This window comes from Salvia miltiorrhiza, chromosome 5 (assembly GCF_028751815.1).
Source record: "Salvia miltiorrhiza cultivar Shanhuang (shh) chromosome 5, IMPLAD_Smil_shh, whole genome shotgun sequence".
In the NCBI taxonomy this organism is placed as follows: Eukaryota; Viridiplantae; Streptophyta; class Magnoliopsida; order Lamiales; family Lamiaceae; genus Salvia; species Salvia miltiorrhiza.
In genome coordinates, this window is record NC_080391.1 from 20,726,046 (window position 1) to 20,739,676 (window position 13,631).

Consider the following 13,631-nt stretch of genomic DNA (forward strand, 5'->3'; position numbering starts at 1 on the left):
AAATTCTGATGTGTGTATTCAGGTCAATTCTGAAACTATTCGCGAAACTAGAGAAATCTGCATAAAATTATATTCAAAATCTCGATTTAGGACTATGATTTCCAATGTTTTTCGAGTTATGAGTTGGATGTTTAGAGTGATTTGTGGAGGATCGAATGAAGTCGTCTAGATATTTTATTTACTTTTCAATATTTATTTATAATAAAACATGGAGTATAATTTTGGTTTTAAGATATACTTCTGTCACAGCCCGCCTTAACTAAGGATAGTTAAGCCGAGTGATCTACGACTAGGGATGGGGTTAAAGAATAAGGGAAAGAAAGGGGCATCATTTGAAACCGTAAATCTTACTTAACTTAAGAAAAATCATCGTATTTACTCATTAATACTCTTTTGAACAGTCTATGAAAGACAACATAAAACTTAATTAATATCATTAATCAAGTTATACATCATATGAAACCATTCTTTTAAGACTCAAAGTATGACATAACATACTATAACATCAACAACATCTTGCAGCGGAAAGTAGCTAGACATATGTATGAAGACATATTCTAGACAGGTTAACTATTTATTAACAACCCTGGAGACTCCGCTCATTGCAGCACCATCATCACATCAGCTCAACCTGCACATTTAGAAAACATATGCAGGGCTGAGTACAAAAGCACTCAGTGGGCACGTATGCCTAGGTATAAAAATACATGCTTCAAAACTGTAAATTGTCATGCCATCATAAACAGTACAGCAAGGGAGTTTTTCGCTAAAAAGGCCCAAGCTTACTAAATTCATTTGTGATTCTTAAAGTTCGTCTGCAGACTAAGTTCTCTTGTAATCTATCATATCTGGAACTTTGTGCCGGAGAGGTGGCCACCTCTCACGGTCACTTGACCGGCCAACCCGCTAGATGACTCACGGTCACTGGTGTACACTAGTCTTGGCAGGATAGCTATCAACTGCTCAGGACCCGAATTCGATTGCATCATTGGCAAAGCCAAAGCAGATAGATATCATACTAAAATTTAAACATTTTATGGCAAGACAATACTTGAAATAACTTTAACTCAAAGATTTTGTCATGAAATAACTTGCTTGAATGTAACATTTAAACTCATTTGATATATATGAAACTGAAATTAACAATTAGATCATCTCATGCATTCATTCGTATAAGAGGCCTACGATACGTAGGGGATCTCTATATACGTATAGTAAAAGTAATGCCCACCTCGTTGTGTCTCTGTTTCAATGAGTAACGTCACTCTCTCCCTCAAGTCGTTACTTCCCAAAAGGACCTTCATCGTTATGAAGAATTGGTGAGAAGTTATAAAAGAAACCTCGATTAATAATCTAATTTCTTTTATGAAACATTAGTATCTCTAATGTTCATCTCTCTTGATTGTTAATCAATATAACAATTATTATCTCTCGTCATTACTCATTAATTATAACATCCTTATGTTATAATTAACAGCACTTCAATTAAAAGAAATATTTAACACATCGAAAAGTCCACTTTCTTAGCAGATCTATTCGCTCTCATCTCGTCTAATTAACCAATTAGAAAGTTAAACTTTCCATTAGGCATGTATTTGAGTCACGGGTCAACAAGAATTGACTATGCTCAAATCCTAATTTCACTAAAAATTTCGGCATGACCCATTCATATATAATGTCAGCCACGAGATTTCATCGCGTGAATCTCACTACGTGAACTCGTCTCTCGACTCAAAACTTAACATCTTGACATCTTTTCAACGCAAACCAAACAATTCAAAATCATCAAAACTCTTTATCAGTAAACTATCATTTATACTCGACACCAATTGTTCGAGTGTCAGATACCAACATTTATGTGCGTTAATCATAACTCTCACAACTCACACCATTTAGTCATATCGTATCATCCATCAAAACAAATATAATCAAGTTGTTTTCTAGAAAGTTTTGCTGTTTTTGTGTCATCTTTAAAAATTCATAACAACCAACTCAATCATCATAAACTCTCATACCAATTGATCTCAAAAACTTCATGAAGTGTAGTTCACTCTAAAAATGGTAGTTAACCAAAAAGGTTAAAGGTTTTTGGAGATATTGCTCTTTTAGTGCAGGCTGTCAAAGATTGACAGTTTCTGCCAATTTTGTTTAGGCCATTAGAAACCAAGGCAAACCTTAATAAAATTCCATCAAATTTAATCATCCAAAACTAAAGGTATCCTTGAAGATTTGGTTAAAATTTCACAAGAGAAAACGTTCATATGATCTGCCAAATAAACAATGAAACTCATACACTTTTACTGTTGGACAAATATGACAGCAGAACAGGGCATTTTTGAAATAATAAACTGCTCTGTTTCAGAGGTCATAAAAATCGAAATCTTATGTTTTTAGAAAAGTATTGAAGTCTAGTTTCGTTTAAAAAAAACGGTGATGCAAAATCCTTCATGGATTAATAGATATAAACGTTTTTGTGAAGTCTACCAATAGTTGACAGATTCTGTCAAGGATTTTTCAAAATATCTTTAAAATAGCAAACATCATCCAAAAGACATGAAATTTTGCAGCAACGAAATACACATATCATAGATAAACATACTAAAATTTCAGAGCCATCAAGCAATGAAAACTCATCGAAACATAAACTTGAAACTGCTGTAAAATTTTGACAGAATTCCAGTTTTAATTTCGTTCAACAATTATCATCCATAAATTGTAAATCAATTAGCATGCTCATGTGATATCGTAGAACACATATACGCAATAATATTCATTATGCAACGTCCCAAACTTCACGAATTTAAATAATCATACTCTAAAAATTTATACAATTTTCGTGCTTGGAAAAATACAAATTTAATATATATCGATTCTAGCATACCCCTAAGCACAAATATCAAGTCAAAACGATCAAACAAAAATCGAAAGACAAGCTAATATGTGAAAAACGGGGCTGCCCTCATGGGTTTCATAGCTACGGTTCGTTCCGTTCTTACTCCCTTCATTAAACATGCTCAACATCTACCCAAGAACAACATACTAAAATTTCACGACGATCCGACGTCGTTTCAAAATAAAGTCGAGAATCGACGTTTTTCGACGTCGACGAAAATCGAAAAGAAAACCATCAAAACGTAGGTAGAGATCTTACCTACTTAGATACGTGATCGAAAAGATGATCGGTGCTCGTCTCGGTGCTCAAATCGGAGCTTGAAACCTCCGTCCAAGCTAAAAATGGTGTTTGGCGTGATAAGTAGGTGTTTTGGGTGTTGTGTGTGTGAGAGAGCAAAGATGATTGGAGTGTGTTGGCTGAATTCAGCCGTGAGTGAGGTAGATAAAGGGGTGTTGGGTGGTTTGGGGGGTGGTTTTGGTGGGGTAGCCTTAGATATTTAAGATATTAACCCGTTAGTCGTTAAATATCCCGTTTCGTCTCGTTTTAACGACTAATTACCCACATTCTTCGTTACTCACCCTCTTAACTCCTACTCACTTTCATTACACTCGTAATTCTATATAAATATAGAAAACGCAAGCTCGTTCTCGAAATTCTGATAAACGAGCTCGGTTCGTTTATCGAGAAATCCCGATTTACTATTCACTCGTCGTCCAAAAATAAAAACTTTCATTATTGGACTCGTATCGAAAAATTAAGAATATTTCTCGACGACGTGCACGTAAGATTTTGAAAGTCGACAAAAAGACGAAATAGCAGTATTTTACTATTCATCGTCAAAAAGTCAAAAATTTCAAAACGTCTTAACGGACTCAGATCTCACTTCCGAGTTCACCGTTCTCATTCAAATAATTATCTCGAATTATTCAAATACTCAAACTCAATTACGGATATAAAATCACACATCATTCTCACATCATCAAAAGAACATCTTAACATCTTTAAAATATAACAACAAAACTTCATATAACTCCTCATCTCTATACAAAGTAATCAAACAAGGGATCTTATACCCTACTTACTCAAACTTAAGCAATTAAACACGTCATCAAAAGCCCGGGTATTACATACCTTCCCCCTTAAAATAAATTTCGTCCCGAAATTTGTACCTCTTGTAAATGTTTCGGGTACTTCTCTCACATCTTATCCTCAAGCTCTCTTTCCACTTCTTTCTTAACTATCATATCTCCATTGGACCTTATCCAATGTAATCGACTTATTACTCAATTGCCGAATTTTATGATCTAACATCATCTGAGGTCTCTCTTCATAACTAAAGTCTGGTTCTAAGATCATTTCTTCTTAGTAAACCACATGGTTTGGGTCGAAAATATATATCCTCTCAATTGTGACACGTGAAACACGTTATGCACATTTCCAAAGCTAGGTGACAAAGCCAACCTATACGCTATTGGACCTATCTTTTGCAATATCTCGTAAGGACTTATAACTCTGGGTCTAAGCTGTCCTTTAACTCCAAATCTATTCATCCCCTTTGAGGGTGAAACCTTCAAGAAAACTTTGTCTCCTATCTCGAAACTTTATCTCACGTCTTATATGCAAACTCAATTAGTGGCAACACATTCTCCCGATTTACTCCTCTATCAAGGATAGTAGTTCTTATCATATCTTCTATCGTTTGCTATGCTAAAATTCATCCTTGTACCCAACTCTTTCTGTAACTCATCCAAATACGTGATGTAAATTTTTTTTTTTTTGAGGTGATCTACACTGGTACTCAATGCAATCTTATAATGTCACGAACATACAATTGTGCTAACTTATCTGGTCCATACGCGATTAGGATCGGTATGAAATGTGCAGATTTTGTTAGTCGATCTACAATCACCCAAATTGCTGTATTTCCTCTTTGACTTTTCGGTAAAGCTATCACAAAATCCATCGCTATGTGATCCCATTTCCACTCGGAAATCTCCAACGGTTTTAACTTCCCATAGGGTCGTTGGTGTAATGCTTTCACTTGCTGACAAGCTAAGCATCGCTCTACAAACGAAGCTATGTCTCATTTCATTTCGTCCCACAAAAATCTATTTTTCACAACCTGATACATCTTTGTGCCTCCTGGGTGGGCGGTGTAAGGCGTGTCATGAGTCCCACTCATGATCGTATTCTTAAGTTCATCATCGCGGGGAATGCATATTCTCCCCTCAAATAAAATAGCATTGTCTGATGCTTTTTGGTAACTCTTGAGATCTCATGCTCTTATCCTTTCTCGTAACTTGTTCATTGTCTCATCTTTCCTTGTGCTTCAATCACCATTTTCCTCAAACTAGGCATCGTCGCAACAATACTCGCTATCGTCCCTGGTGGTTTTATCATCTCTATCATCATCTTGTCAAAGTCCTTTATAAGCTCATTCTCTCTCGTGAGAAGACATCCTAACTTTGACGAGACCTTCCGGCTCAATGTATCGGCTACTACATTGGCCTTGCCAGGGTGATAATTAATGTTGCAGTCAACATCATTTACTAATTCGAGCCATCTCCTTTGCCTCATGTTAATATCCTTCTGCTTGAAAAAATATTTCAAACTTTTGTGGTCCGTGAAAATCTCACATCTAACTCCGTAGAGATGATGTCTCCAAATTTTCAGGGCATGCACAACGGCTGCAAGCTCTAAATCATGCGTTGGATAATTTATCTCGTGGGGTCTAAGTTATCGTTATGCATAGACTGTAACTCTTCCTTCTTGCATCAAAACACATCCTAGCCCATTCTCTAACGCATCTGTGTAGATGGTATACTCTTTATCTATTTTCGGGACTAGCGGCACTGGTGCTGTAGTAAATTTCCTTTAAGCTCTTAAAAACTCTCTTCACACTCCTTTTTCCAATTGTTCTTAGCTTCTTTTCTCGGTCTTGCTATCATGGAAAATCCTTCAATAAACCTCTGATAGTATCCTGCTAAGCCTAAAAAGTTGCGAATCTCGTTAGGCGTAGTTGGTGATCTCCACTCATGTACAGCTTGTACCTTGACGGGGTCAACTTTAATTCCTTCGGATGATACAATATGTCCTAGAAAAGTTACTTCGTTCAACCAAAACTCGCACTTGGTGAATTTGGCAAAAAGCTTCTCAACTCTTAGTGTTTCCAACATCTTTCTCAAATGTTTTGGCACTCCTACTCATTCTTCGAATATATGAGAATATCATCTATGAAAACTAGGACAAATTTATCCAGTTATTGATGAAAACTCGATTCATGTAATCCATGAAAACTACTGGTGCCTTCGTCAAACCGAATGGCATAACTATGAACTCATAGTGCTCATACCTCATTTGAAAAGTTGTCTTAGGTATATCATTCTGTCAAAATTTGAACTGGTGGTAATATGATCTCAAGTCAACTTTCAAGAAAAACTCGCTCCTCGTAATTGATCAAACAAGTCATCTATCCTCGGCAAAGGATATTTGTTCTTGAGTGTCAATTTATTCAGCTCTCGATAATCTATGCACATTCTCAACGTGCCATCCTTCTTTTTTTACAAAAAGGACTGGTGCTCCCCACGGGAATACACTACGTCTAATAAAACCTAACTCGAGCAATTCTTGTAGCTGAATCTTCAGCTCTTGTAGCTCCTTAGGCGTCATTCTATAGGGTGCCTTCGACACTGGTGTTGATCCAGGTTCTAGGTCGATAGTGAACTCCAACTATCTTGTTGGTGGGAATCCTGGTAAGACCTCGGGAAATACATCTCTATATTCCCTTACCACTGCTACATCCTCAAAGTTTTTTTTTTTTTACTTGATTCTCCTTCATCATTCAAGTAAACTAGGTAAGCTTGTGCTTTTTTCTTCTTTACCAATTTCGACGCCTGAAGTGCCGAAACGATTGGAACTCTCTTCTTTCTATCAATGCCGTGAAAACATGTTTGTTCCTTCCCAGGTGGTTGGAAAGTTATCTGTCTCTTCTTACAATCAATCGGGGCAAAGTTCTCTGCTAACCAGTCCATCCTTAGAATAATGTCTACGTTCCACATAGGCATTAAGTGCAAGGTTCTTATTTTCATCTTTAGTGATCCTAACTCAAAGTCTAATTTAGAAATCATGTGAGAAACTGTAGTAGCTCTTCCTACAGGAGTGATTACTCTCAACTTGGGACTAGCTCGTTTTGGTTCGAGTTTGAAGGTAACATGCTTCAAACACTTAAAGAATGCGAGGCTCCTGTATTAAACAGGATTCTAACTGGTGCATCCAATAACTTGCCCATACTACCTTAAAGTCCTGCCTTAAACCGGCATTTAAAACTCAGACATCTCTTCATCAGTATCCATCTTCTGATGAGCGAACGTGATAGCTCACAGAATTCTCAATTATACTCTACAACCGATTTCTTTCCTTGCATCAAACTTCGATAATCAGCCTCTCGCTGCTTACTGTACTCCTCGGTACATACTTCTCAAGAGTAGTCTTAAATTGTTCTCAAGTATAGTTTACCAGTTGCTCAGGTGTTAATGTCCTCTGACGTGCCTCTCACTAGTCTTATACATTAAAAGAATCTACTAGGATAACTCAAAAGTTGTAAGGGTTCAATCCTAGAACAACATCAAAACAAATTGTTCAAGAGACTCAAATGAATGACCAGAGGGTAGAATGAAGTAACTACCAGGTCGAACAAAATGACCTAGAGTAAGAACCCATCTGGCTTTTCAACCGAAAGTTGAAACACATGGGTTTATAAACCCAAAACACGTCTACTGAGATTTAGATCATGCGGACTGGCCAGGTCCAACATAATCACTCCCCAGTCACACGGGATATACTATCCCGAACTTGGAAATTCTGTGTCTTCTAAACCCTCAACATACTATACATAACAAAACTTAAGTTCACACCAGCAAGCTAAAAGCTTAAACTCAGGGTCCTATGTTCTAGACTCTTGTTTCGAAAGTTCAATATTTTTCGACTCTCCTCTCATGTTGCGGTGGTGGTGGCGGAGTATTATCCCGCCTATCCTTCACATCACACTCTTGATGACATCTTTGAGGCATTTTTGAAATCACAAAAGGAAAACTCAACTCGACCAACGCTCTAAGCATCCTCGAAACTCAAGTTCAATTTACTAACTCAACTTTAAGGAAACCCTCACGGTCACCTTAACATTCATCTGTAAGGCAATAAGCACTCACGAAATGCTAACAAAAAGACCACTCTGGTCAACCTAATATATCCATCAGTAGAATGCCTCTTTTTAGAGGGCTTACATAAAGGGGTTATTTAAACCCTACAAAAACCATAGTATCTATCGTAATGTCCCTTCTAAACCGACACCATTAATAGTACTATGTCTCGGTCTGGACCTCCTACGGTAACTGCTACCAGTTAACTCATCTAGTTGCTACTTTAGCACACTAGGAACATCCATCTATTTAACATCAGTAGGGTACTATATTCGCATGCTTATCTATCATCATGTCAAAATCTCAAGTACCAGTATCTCCTAAGTAAGTTATATACATCGCAATGTAATTGCAACTAATCAAAAACGAGGGTGTACCGCGCATACTCTCAAGATCATCCTGAGCTCTAGCCTACATCGGTTTCTCTTCTCATCCTCATCAACTCTAGCCCTCCTCGGCTACTTCTCATCCTTTCAATCCTAGCCTTCCTTGGCTCTTTCTCATCCTTTCATAGTCTATGAACATGTGTTTGAAAATCTTCTAGGGTATCTCTATACCACATACTGTACGCCTCGTCCTCGTATCCGATCTTCCCTGAGTTCGATCTCACAACAGTTCACTTTCGTGCAGTGCCAACAGTCCTGGCCAACCTATAAGGAGAACTTAAAGGTGGCTCTAGGAACTAACTCTACTTGGCTCCAGCAACAGAAATAAACAAAACATAACTTAGCAAAACTCCTATTAAGTAGTACTGTTATCTTAAAACTCAAGCTCAAAACATCTAAATTCTCATCTCGTCCCGTCTTTACTTAGTAGGGAATCTCTCTAAACAATGATATTAGATCCCTTAATCTAAATCATCGTGACTCAGTAAGACAACTCAACAATTCTCTCTCAAAGCCATCTCCAAAGACTATGGCTCATGATACCTCCTCAAGTACCATTAAGGTTGCGTGAGCAAAACTCGCGTCACAAAATAACTCAACATATCGTACAATATCTCATTGCAGCATGCTAATAACTCATCATTAATCATGCTATTATACTCAAGCTCATAACTCAAACTCATAACTCAAACCAACAAGTACTTAAAGCAATTGCTAATTCTCTCAAGCTTTAGCTCTAAGTTCTCATTTCATCCTTCTACTTAGTAAAAAAAATCTCTCTTAACAATGACATTAGATTCCTTCATCTAAATCATCGTGACTTATCACAACTGCTCAAACAATTCTCATCACAAAACGTCTCAAATACATCACATCATAACTCATAATTATGCATCCTCAATCATATAACATCATATGATATAAACGCTCTCATGATTCATCATGTAACATCAACATATGCTCTTACAACATAATAACTCATTATTAATCATGTTGTCATCCTCAAACTCAAAACTATGCACCTTTAAAGTGTAACATCATAACTCATCATATAACCTCAACATCATGCTCTTCAAAATTTAACGTCAAATAAACTTTGAAATTTTACATACCTCGTTGAGCCTGATGTGATGGTGCGCTGAGCTCACGGTTGTTAATAACTATTAGTCTAGTGACTCATTCTAGACTAAACTCAAGACTTCTAATTCAGAGCTTTCCTTCGCTCTGATACCACTCTGTCACAGCCCGCCTTAACTAAGGATAGTTAAGCCGAGTGATCTACGACTAGGGATGGGGTTAAAGAATAAGGGAAAGAAAGGGGCATCATTTGAAACCGTAAATCTTACTTAACTTAAGAAAAATCATCGTATTTACTCATTAATACTCTTTTGAACAGTCTATGAAAGACAACATAAAACTTAATTAATATCATTAATCAAGTTATACATCATATGAAACCATTCTTTTAAGACTCAAAGTATGACATAACATACTATAACATCAACAACATCTTGCAGCGGAAAGTAGCTAGACATATGTATGAAGACATATTCTAGACAGGTTAACTATTTATTAACAACCCTGGAGACTCCGCTCATTGCAGCACCATCATCACATCAGCTCAACCTGCACATTTAGAAAACATATGCAGGGCTGAGTACAAAAGCACTCAGTGGGCACGTATGCCTAGGTATAAAAATACATGCTTCAAAACTGTAAATTGTCATGCCATCATAAACAGTACAGCAAGGGAGTTTTTCGCTAAAAAGGCCCAAGCTTACTAAATTCATTTGTGATTCTTAAAGTTCGTCTGCAGACTAAGTTCTCTTGTAATCTATCATATCTGGAACTTTGTGCCGGAGAGGTGGCCACCTCTCACGGTCACTTGACCGGCCAACCCGCTAGATGACTCACGGTCACTGGTGTACACTAGTCTTGGCAGGATAGCTATCAACTGCTCAGGACCCGAATTCGATTGCATCATTGGCAAAGCCAAAGCAGATAGATATCATACTAAAATTTAAACATTTTATGGCAAGACAATACTTGAAATAACTTTAACTCAAAGATTTTGTCATGAAATAACTTGCTTGAATGTAACATTTAAACTCATTTGATATATATGAAACTGAAATTAACAATTAGATCATCTCATGCATTCATTCGTATAAGAGGCCTACGATACGTAGGGGATCTCTATATACGTATAGTAAAAGTAATGCCCACCTCGTTGTGTCTCTGTTTCAATGAGTAACGTCACTCTCTCCCTCAAGTCGTTACTTCCCAAAAGGACCTTCATCGTTATGAAGAATTGGTGAGAAGTTATAAAAGAAACCTCGATTAATAATCTAATCTCTTTTATGAAACATTAGTATCTCTAATGTTCATCTCTCTTGATTGTTAATCAATATAACAATTATTATCTCTCGTCATTACTCATTAATTATAACATCCTTATGTTATAATTAACAGCACTTCAATTAAAAGAAATATTTAACACATCGAAAAGTCCACTTTCTTAGCAGATCTATTCGCTCTCATCTCGTCTAATTAACCAATTAGAAAGTTAAACTTTCCATTAGGCATGTATTTGAGTCACGGGTCAACAAGAATTGACTATGCTCAAATCCTAATTTCACTAAAAATTTCGGCTTGACCCATTCATATATAATGTCAGCCACGAGATTTCATCGCGTGAATCTCACTACGTGAACTCGTCTCTCGACTCAAAACTTAACATCTTGACATCTTTTCAACGCAAACCAAACAATTCAAAATCATCAAAACTCTTTATCAGTAAACTATCATTTATACTCGACACCAATTGTTCGAGTGTCAGATACCAACATTTATGTGCGTTAATCATAACTCTCACAACTCACACCATTTAGTCATATCGTATCATCCATCAAAACAAATATAATCAAGTTGTTTTCTAGAAAGTTTTGCTGTTTTTGTGTCATCTTTAAAAATTCATAACAACCAACTCAATCATCATAAACTCTCATACCAATTGATCTCAAAAACTTCATGAAGTGTAGTTCACTCTAAAAATGGTAGTTAACCAAAAAGGTTAAAGGTTTTTGGAGATATTGCTCTTTTAGTGCAGGCTGTCAAAGATTGACAGTTTCTGCCAATTTTGTTTAGGCCATTAGAAACCAAGGCAAACCTTAATAAAATTCCATCAAATTTAATCATCCAAAACTAAAGGTATCCTTGAAGATTTGGTTAAAATTTCACAAGAGAAAACGTTCATATGATCTGCCAAATAAACAATGAAACTCATACACTTTTACTGTTGGACAAATATGACAGCAGAACAGGGCATTTTTGAAATAATAAACTGCTCTGTTTCAGAGGTCATAAAAATCGAAATCTTATGTTTTTAGAAAAGTATTGAAGTCTAGTTTCGTTTAAAAAAAACGGTGATGCAAAATCCTTCATGGATTAATAGATATAAACGTTTTTGTGAAGTCTACCAATAGTTGACAGATTCTGTCAAGGATTTTTCAAAATATCTTTAAAATAGCAAACATCATCCAAAAGACATGAAATTTTGCAGCAACGAAATACACATATCATAGATAAACATACTAAAATTTCAGAGCCATCAAGCAATGAAAACTCATCGAAACATAAACTTGAAACTGCTGTAAAATTTTGACAGAATTCCAGTTTTAATTTCGTTCAACAATTATCATCCATAAATTGTAAATCAATTAGCATGCTCATGTGATATCGTAGAACACATATACGCAATAATATTCATTATGCAACGTCCCAAACTTCACGAATTTAAATAATCATACTCTAAAAATTTATACAATTTTCGTGCTTGGAAAAATACAAATTTAATATATATCGATTCTAGCATACCCCTAAGCACAAATATCAAGTCAAAACGATCAAACAAAAATCGAAAGACAAGCTAATATGTGAAAAACGGGGCTGCCCTCATGGGTTTCATAGCTACGGTTCGTTCCGTTCTTACTCCCTTCATTAAACATGCTCAACATCTACCCAAGAACAACATACTAAAATTTCACGACGATCCGACGTCGTTTCAAAATAAAGTCGAGAATCGACGTTTTTCGACGTCGACGAAAATCGAAAAGAAAACCATCAAAACGTAGGTAGAGATCTTACCTACTTAGATACGTGATCGAAAAGATGATCGGTGCTCGTCTCGGTGCTCAAATCGGAGCTTGAAACCTCCGTCCAAGCTAAAAATGGTGTTTGGCGTGATAAGTAGGTGTTTTGGGTGTTGTGTGTGTGAGAGAGCAAAGATGATTGGACTGTGTTGGCTGAATTCAGCCGTGAGTGAGGTAGATAAAGGGGTGTTGGGTGGTTTGGGGGGTGGTTTTGGTGGGGTAGCCTTAGATATTTAAGATATTAACCCGTTAGTCGTTAAATATCCCGTTTCGTCTCGTTTTAACGACTAATTACCCACATTCTTCGTTACTCACCCTCTTAACTCCTACTCACTTTCATTACACTCGTAATTCTATATAAATATAGAAAACGCAAGCTCGTTCTCGAAATTCTGATAAACGAGCTCGGTTCGTTTATCGAGAAATCCCGATTTACTATTCACTCGTCGTCCAAAAATAAAAACTTTCATTATTGGACTCGTATCGAAAAATTAAGAATATTTCTCGACGACGTGCACGTAAGATTTTGAAAGTCGACAAAAAGACGAAATAGCAGTATTTTACTATTCATCGTCAAAAAGTCAAAAATTTCAAAACGTCTTAACGGACTCAGATCTCACTTCCGAGTTCACCGTTCTCATTCAAATAATTATCTCGAATTATTCAAATACTCAAACTCAATTACGGATATAAAATCACACATCATTCTCACATCATCAAAAGAACATCTTAACATCTTTAAAATATAACAACAAAACTTCATATAACTCCTCATCTCTATACAAAGTAATCAAACAAGGGATCTTATACCCTACTTACTCAAACTTAAGCAATTAAACACGTCATCAAAAGCCCGGGTATTACAACTTCAATTTGTTGCAACTTAATTAGATTGATGACATCATTTTGGTTTTTGGATTCTCCAATATTTCGGCAAGGTCCGTGTAACAAGTTTTTAATATATATCTCTATTTCATGAGTACACCAAACCAATTTAATATAT

General features: G+C 36.3%; 2 long non-coding RNA genes across 4 annotated transcripts; both read right to left on the reverse strand.

Annotated features, from left to right (window-relative positions):
* Positions 1-405: 405 nt before the first annotated feature.
* On the reverse strand, positions 406-3,801 carry LOC130986647 (uncharacterized). 2 transcript variants are annotated; one of them, XR_009089332.1, is made up of 3 exons: positions 3,152-3,713; positions 1,232-1,298; positions 406-631 (listed from the first exon to the last, which is right to left on the reverse strand). It is a non-coding gene; the product is annotated as an uncharacterized LOC130986647 (long non-coding RNA). The 2 variants fall into 2 exon arrangements; XR_009089331.1 differs by lacking the exon at positions 1,232-1,298 and having other exon boundaries at positions 3,152-3,801.
* Positions 3,802-9,828: 6,027 nt separating this feature from the next.
* LOC130986648 (uncharacterized) lies at positions 9,829-12,772 on the reverse strand. Of its 2 annotated transcripts, XR_009089334.1 has the most exons (3): positions 12,624-12,772; positions 10,704-10,770; positions 9,829-10,103 (listed from the first exon to the last, which is right to left on the reverse strand). It is a non-coding gene; the product is annotated as an uncharacterized LOC130986648 (long non-coding RNA). The 2 variants fall into 2 exon arrangements; XR_009089333.1 differs by lacking the exon at positions 10,704-10,770.
* Between the last annotated feature and the right edge of the window lie 859 nt (positions 12,773-13,631).